The sequence below is a fragment of the Schistocerca piceifrons genome, chromosome 6, assembly GCF_021461385.2.
Source record: "Schistocerca piceifrons isolate TAMUIC-IGC-003096 chromosome 6, iqSchPice1.1, whole genome shotgun sequence".
NCBI lineage: Eukaryota > Metazoa > Arthropoda > Insecta > Orthoptera > Acrididae > Schistocerca > Schistocerca piceifrons.
In genome coordinates this window covers 226,498,743-226,511,048 of record NC_060143.1, presented here as the reverse complement: position 1 = coordinate 226,511,048, position 12,306 = coordinate 226,498,743, and positions in this window count along the sequence as shown.

The following is a 12,306-nucleotide window of genomic DNA, read 5'->3' as shown; positions in this document are numbered from 1 at the left end:
TCCCAAGTTCAATATACGTTTGAAGCATATCTAGAATATTTGAGAATTGTATAATTTACTTAAGATTTGCCATTAGCTCCAAAGGGTAAGGTTGTTCCAGGAACTAAAGGAAGAAAACTGTTGACAACACTAAATGACAAACACAAATTTTTTCACTATAGAAATGTTAAGCAATATCTCTCTCTCAGAAAGAAGCTAATAAAAGTACACACTCTTAAAAGGTAAACAATCCTATTGGTGGAAGGAATACATAAACTTGAATACAGTAATGAAAATGAAAGTAAAGAATGCCTTTGAGAAAGATTTCTACAAACTGATGAATAAGTGTGAGGTAAGACAATGGAGACTAGACATAACATAAGTTTCTGACATAGATAAATGTGATGAACCTGTAGCAAAACCTAACTTCAAGTCGAGAACAATCTTTAACGAATATCTTTTTCTAGTCCAGATGAAAAAGACAAAAATCACATTAAAAAAACCTAACTGTGTTGGAATAAGTATTCTTGATTTACTTAAAGTACTGATGTACTGCTGCAGAGCGATGAAGCCAAAATATGGAAAAAATATTGAGTTGTGCTATCAAGATACAGATGGCTATATACACAATACACAGACAAAAGATTTTATAAAGACATGAAGATGATGATTGACACTTTGATATAAGTGACTATCCAACAGAGAATATCTACAACGTATCGCAAGTAAACAAAAAAGTAATAATCAAAGTAAAAGACGAGTGTAATGGGTAGTTAATGGAAGAGTTTTGTGGCTTTGGAGCAAAAATGTAAGCTTACAAGGTAAATGGCAAGGAAGAGACAAAACAAAATGAAGACAAGAAGTGTGTTGTTAAAAATGTAAGCTTACAAGGTAAATGGCAAGGAAGAGACACAGAACACTACAGAACTGCGAATTTATGTGAAGTATTAAGCATAAAATTTATACAGGTAAGGTAAATAAAAAACACTGAGTCCACATGATGATAAAAAGTGCATTTTTATAGTAAAATAGATATATTACCACATGGGCATTTACTAGTCAAATGTTTTTCATCTTCACTGTATGCTTCATCATCACTGTATCCTGAAATATTTCTTCTTTATCTTTAAAAATGGAGAATATAATTCACAATTACCAAATATCTCTTTTATTGTGTCTTCAGCTATATAAAGTATTGTAGGTTTTTCGTCATTGTCCATTTATATAGAAAAATATTTACAGTGAACGATTTTATATTTCATTCTTAAATTTTTTTTCTAAATAAATTAACATTCTATTGAAGAATCTTGGGTAGCACAAGTAACTCTAATGTGTTTAAAAAATAGCTATATATATGAATATCTTATGTAACATTACTGGTTGTGAATACCTGAATACTAGATATGGAGAGATAATTTGCATGGAGCTTAATAACGAGTTTGCAGTTATTTTGAAGATGGAAGCGTTACACTGAGATACAAACGAATGAAAAAATTCATAAATAATGATAATGAATTTCATGGCACAGAATTTCTAGTTTAAGAATTTTGTGGTCTTTAAATGAAGTTAAGACAGTGTAGACAGTCTATGGCCAGAAAAATATTGAAAAATTTCAAGGAGATGTACATGGAAAAGACGGACATAGTGATGTATGTAAAGGATGTTGTATGAGATACCATGAAATAAGAGTAACATGTGAGTATGGTAGAAGTGTAGCCGGGTGTACACTTAAACAACATGAAAAAACAGTTTACAATAGTTTCATGACTATTACCTAACGATTAAATCCGTTTACATATTTTCTGTGAATTTCTTTAAAGAGATGAAGAATGGTAATTCTGTGTAATTTCTCTCAAAAAGTAGGTAAAAAACGCGAAAATATGAGGGGAATCCAAGGAAATTTATTATTTTACCCCTCGTTTACATGCATGATCCTAAGAAATATTATAAGAGAATAATTATGTGTGTACTAGTAAATTTTTCCAACAGTGCCGAAAAAGTCGTTGCATTCCGTAATATATCCGACTAAGTTTACGAGTTTTGGTGATTTGGAAGACTGGACCAGTACATGTGTAATTGTTCCATTGTGTGTGCAAAAACGTTCAAGAAATGTTAGGAGCAGAACATTAGTCACTAAGCAACATTATAGTAATAGAGCATTTCTGTGGTGCTCACTGTGAATGCCTATAATGTACTTTTACCACATAAGCAAACATATAACCGTTTGTGGATCCGTTGTTTGAAAGGTTCCGTGGCTCAGTTTTAGTCTCTAGTCCTTCACAGTCAGGCAGGAAGAAAGATCGATGACAGCATAGTTTGAGTTAGTGAGATCATTCTGAATTTCGTTCAGTGCATTAAAGTACTTCTCATCGTACCACAGAGTATCTTCCATTTACGTATTGACCACTGGAGGAATGACTGCTGGAATGAATCTGCCCGTGTTATAAGCGTAATGTTGTATACAGTATCCTTGTGGAAACAATACCTAGCGATATCACAGGTGCTCGAATCTTTGTAAATAGGAATTACCGTGATTGTTGCCATTTACCTTCAAGGGCCTGCAAGGTTATGTTGTTGAGAACATTCGTAACGCTCTTTCATTGGTTAAAATAAACTTCGACCAATAGTGCTGCGCTTCTCTCTTTCATATCCAGTGTCATTGCTATTTGGCAAGCGTCACACGAGTGTTTTCTAAGCAATCGTCTATGTATACTGATTGAATTTCCCCAACGTCCTAAAGGTGAAGCGATATCTATCACCTGCTTTACATAGATTGTACCTCTATAGTCATTGACTTCATATGCCTTAGAACTGCTAGACTGTTGTACTACAATGTCTATGTACTACAATGGAGATCTATCATGATACCTACATATTTGTCCAACATTTTTCAGATGGTACATTGTACGTCTAGGTAACTACAACATCTGCCGAAAGTCAGATTATTATTAGTATTGCCTGGAAGGTAATTAATTTGCTACATGAGCAACAGGAGTCGCAATACACTTATTTCCTACTTAATTGCAACAGATGTCAATGCCACAATCCTCCAACACGCACAAAAATACGGGAATCGATGCAGTTATCTGTTCGTAACAGGATGGACAGATGCTTCTTGTTCAGGTGACGTAAGGGCTGTTTACCCTTTTATCCAGTCCTAAATTTTGTTTCTTAACATGGAGGCTTGTGGCTTTGGAATGGATTGCAGTTAAACTGGAAAGCAACAAATAAAGCTTATGGCAATTCAAGAGGAATAAGTAGAATTAAACTCCCGCCTTGAAAATTTTTGTAGATAACGTCTCCTTTTTTCCACCACAACTATAGTATCTGAGCTTTACAGCGTTTTCCTTTTTTTAATCTTTACTGAAACACGTTTCGATATATACAGTATGTGATACATTCAGTGGGGTTCGTTTTATCGAAGTAATATACTCGCAAAGAAACCCAGTGTTGCCGAGGTATTTATTTGTAACTCTGCGTCCACGCCCATGCCACACAGCGTCTTATCTTGTGCTTATTGTTTATGACGTCATATTTCCTAAAATATTTGTCGTAGAGTGATATAATGTTTTATGTACATTCAGTAGCATATGTGTTTACTGTTTGTAAAATGTCTTGCGAAAGGAATTAGTAGCAAAGAAGTAACAAATTTAAGCGCCAAGCACGCTGCATCTCGCTATTTATGACACAATATCTCCTAACGTTTGTGTCGTCCAATGATATAATAGTGTAATTAAATTGAGCGATATATTGGATTACTGTCTGTGAAATTTATTGCGAATAGATTTAACAGCAGAGAAGTAATAAATTTAAACGTCATGTATGATACGGCAGATTTAATGCATCTGTTTGTTTATGACGTCATATCTCCTGAACTATGTTTCGTGCAATGATATAATTTTGCTGTTACACTCAGTTCTATATGAGCACACTACCAGCAAAGTGTGTCGCGAATACAGTTAGTAGTAAAGCGATAGTAAATTACAGCATGCCTCATGAGGTACTTTTACTGGATGAACAGAGGCAAAGTGGTAAGCAAAAACGTTTGTTCCTTCCATCATTTTGTGGGGGTTGTCAGCAATGGCTTGAAATTACGTGTAAACTTTGTTGCAAGTCGCTAAGTGCTCTCATTATCAAATACTGGATGAATAAAATCTGTGAGTTCACACGTCGCATGTTAAGCTTCTTTCAACCTCATCCTCACCCCTTAGGTAAGTGGTTTTTAATCAACACAAGTATTGTTGACTAACAGTAAGTTCCGTATGCGCCAAGTCTGGTTGAAATCGATACACTGATTTAGGAAGAGATGTGGAACATGAACCAACACACACACACATACACAGATCTGTAATATGTGTGGATTATAATAAAAAATATTTGTTATCCACTTTAGATTTAAATAATGTAAAAGGCGCAGTGTTTGTAATTTTATGGTTGCTCACGTGAAATCGCATTAATTTTAAAGCTCGGAGTGTACAGGTCAGCATACTTTTATTTGTTTGAAGTACAGAATGTTATCTATAAGGTCGTCGTAAAAAGACTCTTTTTTCAACATTAATTATTGTTGTTTTATTCTACAGAGATCAAAAGTTATGGATGTTTTGTATTTACGTTCTCCTTCGTGCTGTGCCTCCTCCCTTTATGTATTTGTAACTATGAACTATATACACTGTTTTTCATAGTTTTTCACTTCAGTCTCACCTGGTACTGCAAGCCTGCTCACACAAAATTAAATTTTATAGTAACACAACATTCGTCTACGAGTAGGAGGACGTTGGCTGTCCTGTATCTCATTTCTGTGCGTGAAAAAAACGTTACCAGGTAAGAATGAAGAGAAATGAAATCCAAAATCAATCCAAAAACGCATATAAGCTGGTCAATCTGAACATATTCATGAGATTCAGGCCAGAAATTAGAACAATTATAAGTTAGGGTACAGTAGGAGACCACACAAAACAAGACCCATTGAATAGAACACATAGGAGTCAAAATACGTTTGGGACATCATCAGTGTTATGCCAAAAGGCAGCTTTTCACATGGTAGTAGTCCAGGCTGTCTCGTCTTCTGCTATCCTCTTCAGGTCCGCATAATTTCCTCTTCCCTCTATCTCGTCTATCATCTTGTATAACCCTCTTCCTCTCAGTTTTCTCCCAAAAACCAATCCTTCGAAAGCATCTGCTAGCAAGCACTCCCTTCTCAATGAATGTCTCAGCCAGTTCTTTTTCCTTTCTCTTACAACCATCAGCAGACATCTTCTCTCACCAACCGTTTCCAACACTCCTTCATTACTCACTCTTTCCATCCCGCTTATCCTCTCCATTCTCCTCCACCTCCACATCTCAAATGCTTCTAACCTTTTTTCATCTTCTCGTCTCAGCGTCCATATTTCTGTCCCATATAGTGCCACATTCCAGGCAAAACATTTGCCAAGCCTTTTACTTAGCCCTTTATCTGATTTGCCACTCCTCTTCCTGTTGAATGCCTCCTTCGCTACGGCAATTCGAGTTTTCACCTCCTGGTGACATCTCCAGTCTTCAGTTATTGTGCTTCCAAGATATTTAAATGCACTTACTTGGCTAATGGTACATTGTCCTATTTTAATATTGGACAGCCTGCCTCTTGCACTAGTGACCATACTCTTTGTTTTTGCTGTGTTTATTTGCATCCAGTATTCACACAAGCTTCATTCATATCTTTCAGCATGTTATTCACGGTCCGCCCCCTTTCTGCCAGTGATACCATCTCATCAGCAAACCTTATACACTCTATTCTCGTTCCACCAATACATATTCCTCCTTTGCCATCTACGCCTTTCGCAATAATCTCTTCAAGATATGTGTTAAACAACAGTGGGGAAAGGCAACAACCTTGTCTAACACCTCGCCCAATGCTGCTTCCCTCTGACACTTCATTTCTAATCCCTATCATTACTTTCTGGTGTAAATATAGATTCTATATCAGTCGTCTATGTTTCCAATCTGCTCATTTCCTCTTTAAAATATCCATCAACTTGTTCCAAGAACTCTGTCTAAACCTTTTTCTAAATCTATAAAAGCAGTAAATGAAACAACAGGTTTACTGTTACCAGTCACTGTTTATTTATTTCCACGGCGCATTTCAAAGGTTTAAACCTCCATCATCAGGTGGATTTACATTTGTTAATATGACATTTGTGTGTGTGTTGTGATACGATGTTCTGGGTGGCACTGTCTCCAATGGCCACAAACAAAATATGACAATGTACCTGTGATGTGTTACGACAGTGAGAGGAATCTGTGACCACTGGAGACAGTGCCACAAGTTCCTCCAAAACATCGTAATAGAACACACACGCAAATGTCATATTAGCAAATGTAAATCCACCTGACGATGGAGGTTTAAACCTTTGAAACGCTTAGTGGAGATAAATAAACAGTGACTGGTAACAGGGAACTTGTTGTTTCATTTAATGTCAATGACACGGTAAAGCCTAACCTAAAATATTCGCATTTAAAGCTATAAAAACAGCAGAGATTTCTCTACCTTTTTCCATATATCTTTCCCCTATAGTTCTTAACACGGCAATAGCATCTCATGTTGCTTTAGCTCTTCTGAGTCCGAACTGCTCCTCTGCAATCCCTCTATCCAGCTTGCCATATAGCCTTCTATTCAACACTCTCAGCAAGACTTCAGTTGAATGAGAAATTAGACTGATGGTCCTATGTTCTTCACATTTTTTAGTGCTTCTCTTTTTCTCTATTTGTATTATAACTGTAGCAAGAAAGTCCTCAGGCCATTCTCCTTTGTCATATATCTCGTTACAGAGGTAGACTATTTCTTTTCTTGTTTAGTTTCCTAGACTCTTCAACAGTTCTGATGGCAAATCATCAATTCCACATGCCTTCCTATTCTTCACCTCCTTCAGCGCCTCTTCAAATTCTGCTTCCAAGATGGTGAATCCCTTTCCATCTTCCGGCACATATTGCTCTTCTTCGACCTTAATTGAGCTTTGTATTTCATCCCCCTCGTACAGACATTCAATATAATTTTGCCAGCTGTTCAAAACCTTCTGTGGTTCTTCTGCTACAGTACCATCCACTCTTTCTATTTCCATGTTATTCCTCTTTCTTTTACGTTCAAATACTATCTCACTAGCCAGTCTACACATCATTTCATGTTTTCTCTCTTTCTCCATTTTTTCCATTTCGTCGCATTTCTGTTTCATCCATTTTTCCCTTGCTTCTTCAATTTCTCTTCTTAATTCATTATTCAGTTTCCTGTACCTCTCTTTGCCTTCTTCAATTTCTACATTTTTTCACTTTCTCAGTTCTTCCATATTTTTCAACATATTTTCTGTTACCCATTCTTTCCTGGTACCTTGGGATACTCTAATGGCTAATACTTCTTTGGCAGAGTCCATGAGTACTTCTCTCGTTTTTATCCATTGGTCATTAACACCTTCATCAACACTACCTCTTTCCCATTTTTCCATAAATCTGTTTTCCAAATCTGATGCCTTCCCTACCTCTTTGAGTCTTTCTATGTTTAGTCTTCCCTTTGCTTTACCCCTCCAGACTTTTTTGACCTTTACTTGTAATTCTCCCCCTGCTAAATTGTGGTCTGAATTTATATCCGCTCCTGGATAAGCTTTGGCATTCTTCAAACAGTTCCTAAGCCTTTTTGTATCGGGATGTAGTCCAATTGATAGCTTTCCCTATTGAAATTTGATATCCATATCTAACGCTTCCTTTGGTGGTGTTCAAATAATGTTTTACTCACTTCTAATGCATTATCTATACAGAAACTAATTAGTCGTTCACCTCTCTTATATCTTATTCATAATCTAAATTTTCCTACTGTATCTTCATCACTTCCTTCACCCACCACTGCATTCCTGTCTTCCATGATGAAAATGCAGGCATTTAAATTTTCTTTCACTCTGAGTTCTTGTAGTTTCTCATAATATTCATCCACTTCGTCATCTCTATGCTGCTTGGTTGTCATATATACCTGTATTAACAACAAATTTTTTGAACTACCCTTTAGCCGCATCATCATCAGTCTTCCATCAATATATTGTGCGTTCATTATCTTATTTTTCAGCTTTTGCCCTATCAATATTCCTACTCTGTTTTCACCACCCTTAATGTCCCCTTAGTGAAAGAGCTTATAATCTCCAGTTTCTATCTCCCCATTCTCTCCCCATCTCATTTCACAGAAAACGAGGGCATCTAATCTGTTCCTTTTCATCTCCTGTTTTGCATTCTCTAGCTTTCTAGCTTGCGGTAGTGTCCTCACATTCCATGTTCCAATCCTTATCTTTCCTTCCTTCCCTTTCTCTTTCTTCCTTTCAAATATGTCTGCTCTCGATGTGTTCCCCTCGCGGTGAAACATACCATGTACTGCTTGGGAATGTAATGTGGTAGTTTCCCGTTACTTTCCACATAGGCAGTAGGATGCCCAACCTAAAATCAGCCGCTCACTATGAGTCAGACGCTATATGTAGCCGCCCCTCTGGGGTACAGTCGCTACTTGTACTCTTCTTGTATCCAAAGAGCAAAGGTACCTCTTTCGCCAGCTCCACCGTACCAAAGCCTTCGCTGCCGTTGAGGTCTTCAACGTATCCCTGGCAAGGGGACCTAAGGAGGTACTCTCACCCAGGCCAGGTGAACGAAGGTTTTTTAACGAGGTGTTACTCCTCCCCTCTTCCTTTCTCAACTGGGCTTGGGAACTGCTATGGCGGTGTTAAAAAAAGAAGGAACATACACTCCTGGAAATTGAAATAAGAACACCGTGAATTCATTGTCCCAGGAAGGGGAAACTTTATTGACACATTCCTGGGGTCAGATACATCACATGATCACACTGACAGAACCACAGGCACATAGTCACAGGCAACAGAGCATGCACAATGTCGGCACCAGTACAGTGTATATCCACCTTTCGCAGCAATGCAGGCTGCTATTCTCCCATGGAGACGATCGTAGAGATGCTGGATGTAGTCCTGTGGAACGGCTTGCCATGCCATTTCCACCTGGCGCCTCAGTTGGACCAGCGTTCGTGCTGGACGTGCAGACCGCGTGAGACGACGCTTCATCCAGTCCCAAACATGCTCAATGGGGGACAGATCCGGAGATCTTGCTGGCCAGGGTAGTTGACTTACACCTTCTAGAGCACGTTGGGTGGCACGGGATACATGCGGACGTGCATTGTCCTGTTGGAACAGCAAGTTCCCTTGCCGGTCTAGGAATGGTAGAACGATGGGTTCGATGACGGTTTGGATGTACCGTGCACTATTCAGTATCCCCTCGACGATCACCAGTGGTGTACGGCCAGTGTAGGAGATCGCTCCCCACACCATGATGCCGGGTGTTGGCCCTGTGTGCCTCAGTCGTATGCAGTCCTGATTGTGGCGCTCACCTGCACGGCGCCAAACACGCATACGACCATCATTGGCACCAAGGCAGAAGCGACTCTCATCGCTGAAGACGACACGTCTCCATTCGTCCCTCCATTCACGCCCGTCGCGACACCACTGGAGGCGGGCTGCACGATGTTGGGGCGTGAGCGGAAGACGGCCTAACGGTGTGCGGGACCGTAGCCCAGCTTCATGGAGACGGTTGCGAATGGTCCTCGCCGATACCCCAGGAGCAACAGTGTCCCTAATTTGCTGGGAAGTGGCGGTGCGGTCCCCTACGGCACTGCGTAGGATCCTACGGTCTTGGCGTGCATCCGTGCGTCGCTGCGGTCCGGTCCCAGGTCGACGGGCACGGCACCTTCCGCCGACCACTGGCGACAACATCGATGTACTGTGGAAACCTCACGCCCCACGTGTTGAGCAATTCGGCGGTACGTCCACGCGGCCTGCCGCATGCCCACTATACGCCCTCGCTCAAAGTCCGTCAACTGCACATACGGTTCACGTCCACGCTGTCGCGGCATGCTACCAGTGTTAAAGACTGCGATGGAGCTCCGTATGCCACGGCAAACTGGCTGACACTGACGGCGGCAGTGCACAAATGCTGCGCAGCTAGCGCCATTCGACGGCCAACACCGCGGTTCCTGGTGTGTCCGCTGTGCCGTGCGTGTGATCATTGCTTGTACAGCCCTCTCGCAGTGTCCGGAGCAAGTATGGTGGGTCTGACACACCGGTGTCAATGTGTTCTTTTTTCCATTTCCAGGAGTGTAGTTTTCAAAAGATGGAATAGTAAAGACAAACACTTAATTCCCAAACACCGCATAGTGCCAACAAGAACGTCCATCATCACTAGGAAGTTACACAATTGTAAAAATGTCGACATTCAGCTAGAACAACAGGACCATTATTTCTGGGAAGGGTGACATGTGAAATACAACACTTATATGTTACACTTTGTCGCTACAGCCCTTCTCGTCTGCCTTTTGCCCTCCTCCTTGTCTCTGCATGTATTCCCCACACGATTACTTCCCTTAAATCTTCGGTTTCTTGGCTCCCCTTTGCCTTTCTTCGAAACGTTTTTCCATATAACGATTTTGTTAAACCTCTTTGTATCTCATAAATGTATGTAAAGTTTCGTATTCCGTTTCCAAAAATTTAGTTTGACATTTCTTTGCTCCTTGATATATTTCAGAACATTTTCATTAACTGGATCTCGTCAGCATTCTCCAGCATTCCGAGCACTTTTGTCTATTTTAAACAGTGCCTATGGCACCAAGAAAAAGAAACACTCCATATGAACGTCTTCACAAATCGCTTTTCGCTTTCATGTTTACTAATAGTTCTGTTCATTCATTTAAAGGTAATTTAGGTGTTGGAATTCGTCTTCTGCTTTCCACGCTGTATATATTGACAGCTGTAATTATTGGCCATAAATAATTTTACAAATAGTTAATAAACAAAAAACATTACTAACATTTTCTATTCTATTTTTTTCATCTAGATCTACATCTACATCCAAACTCCGCAAGCCACCTGACGGTGTGCGGCGAAGGGTACCTAGAGTACCTCTATCGGTTCTCCCTTCTATTCCAGTCTCGTATTGTTCGTGGAAAGAAGGATTGTCGGTATGCCTCTGTGTGGGCTCTAATCTCCCTGATTTTATCCTCATGGTCTCTTCGCGAGATATACGTAGGAGGGAGCAATATACTGCTTGACTCCTCGGTGATGGTATGCATATGCACCATGCGTCAATTCGCTGCAGATCCTCCTGCATTTCAGTACAAGTTACCATTGTTACAACCTCTCGATGTATCACAGCATCATCCGCAAAAGCCTCAGTGAACATCCTATGTCATCCACAATGTCATTTATGTATAATGTGAATAGCAACGGTCCTACGACACTCCCCTACGGCACACCTGAAATCACTCTTACTTCGGAAGACTTCTCTCCATTGAGAATGACATACTGCGTTCTGTTATCTAGGAACTCTTCAATCCAATTACACAATTGGTCTGATAGTCCATATACTCTTACTTTCCTCATTAAACGACTGTGAGGAACTGTATCGAACGCCTTGCGGAAGTCAAGAAATACGGCATCTACCTGGGAACCCGTGTCTATGGCCCTCTGAGCCTCGTGGACCAATAGCGCGAGCTGGGTTTCACACGATCGTCTTTTTCGAAACCCATGCTGATTCCTACAGTGTAGATTTCTACTCTCCAGAAAAGTCATTATACTCGAACATAATACGTGTTCCAAAATTCTACAACTGATCGACGTTAGAGATGTAGGTCTATAGTTCTGCACATCTGTTCGACGTCCCTTCTTGAAAACGGGGAAGACCTGTGCCCTTTTCCAGTCCTTTGGAACGCTACGCTCTTCTAGAGACCTACGGTACACCGCTGCAAGAAAGGGGGCAAGTTCCTTCGCGTACTCTGTAAAATTGAAGTGGTATCCCTTCAGGTCCAGCGGCCTTTCCTCTTTTGAGCGATTTTAATTATTTCTCTATCCCTCTGTCGTCAGTTTCGAAATCTAACATTTTGTCATCTGTGCGACAATCTAGAGAAGGAACTACAGTGCAGTCTTCCTCTGTGAAACAGCTTTGGAAAAAGACATTTAGTATTTCGGCCTTTAGTCTGTCATCCTCTGTCACAGAGTGTCTGGACATTTTGTTTTGATCCACATACTGCTTTGACATAAGACCAAAATTTCTTAGGATTTTCTGCCAAGTCAGTACATAGACCTTCACTTTCGAATTCATTGAACGCCTCTCGCATAGCCCTCCTCACACTACATTTCGCTTCGCGTAATTTTTGTTTGTCTGCAAGGCTTTGGCTACGTTTATGTTTGCTGTGAAGTTCCCTTTGCTTCCGCAGCAGTTTTCTAACTCGGTTGTTGTACCACTGTGGCTCTTTTCCATCTCTTA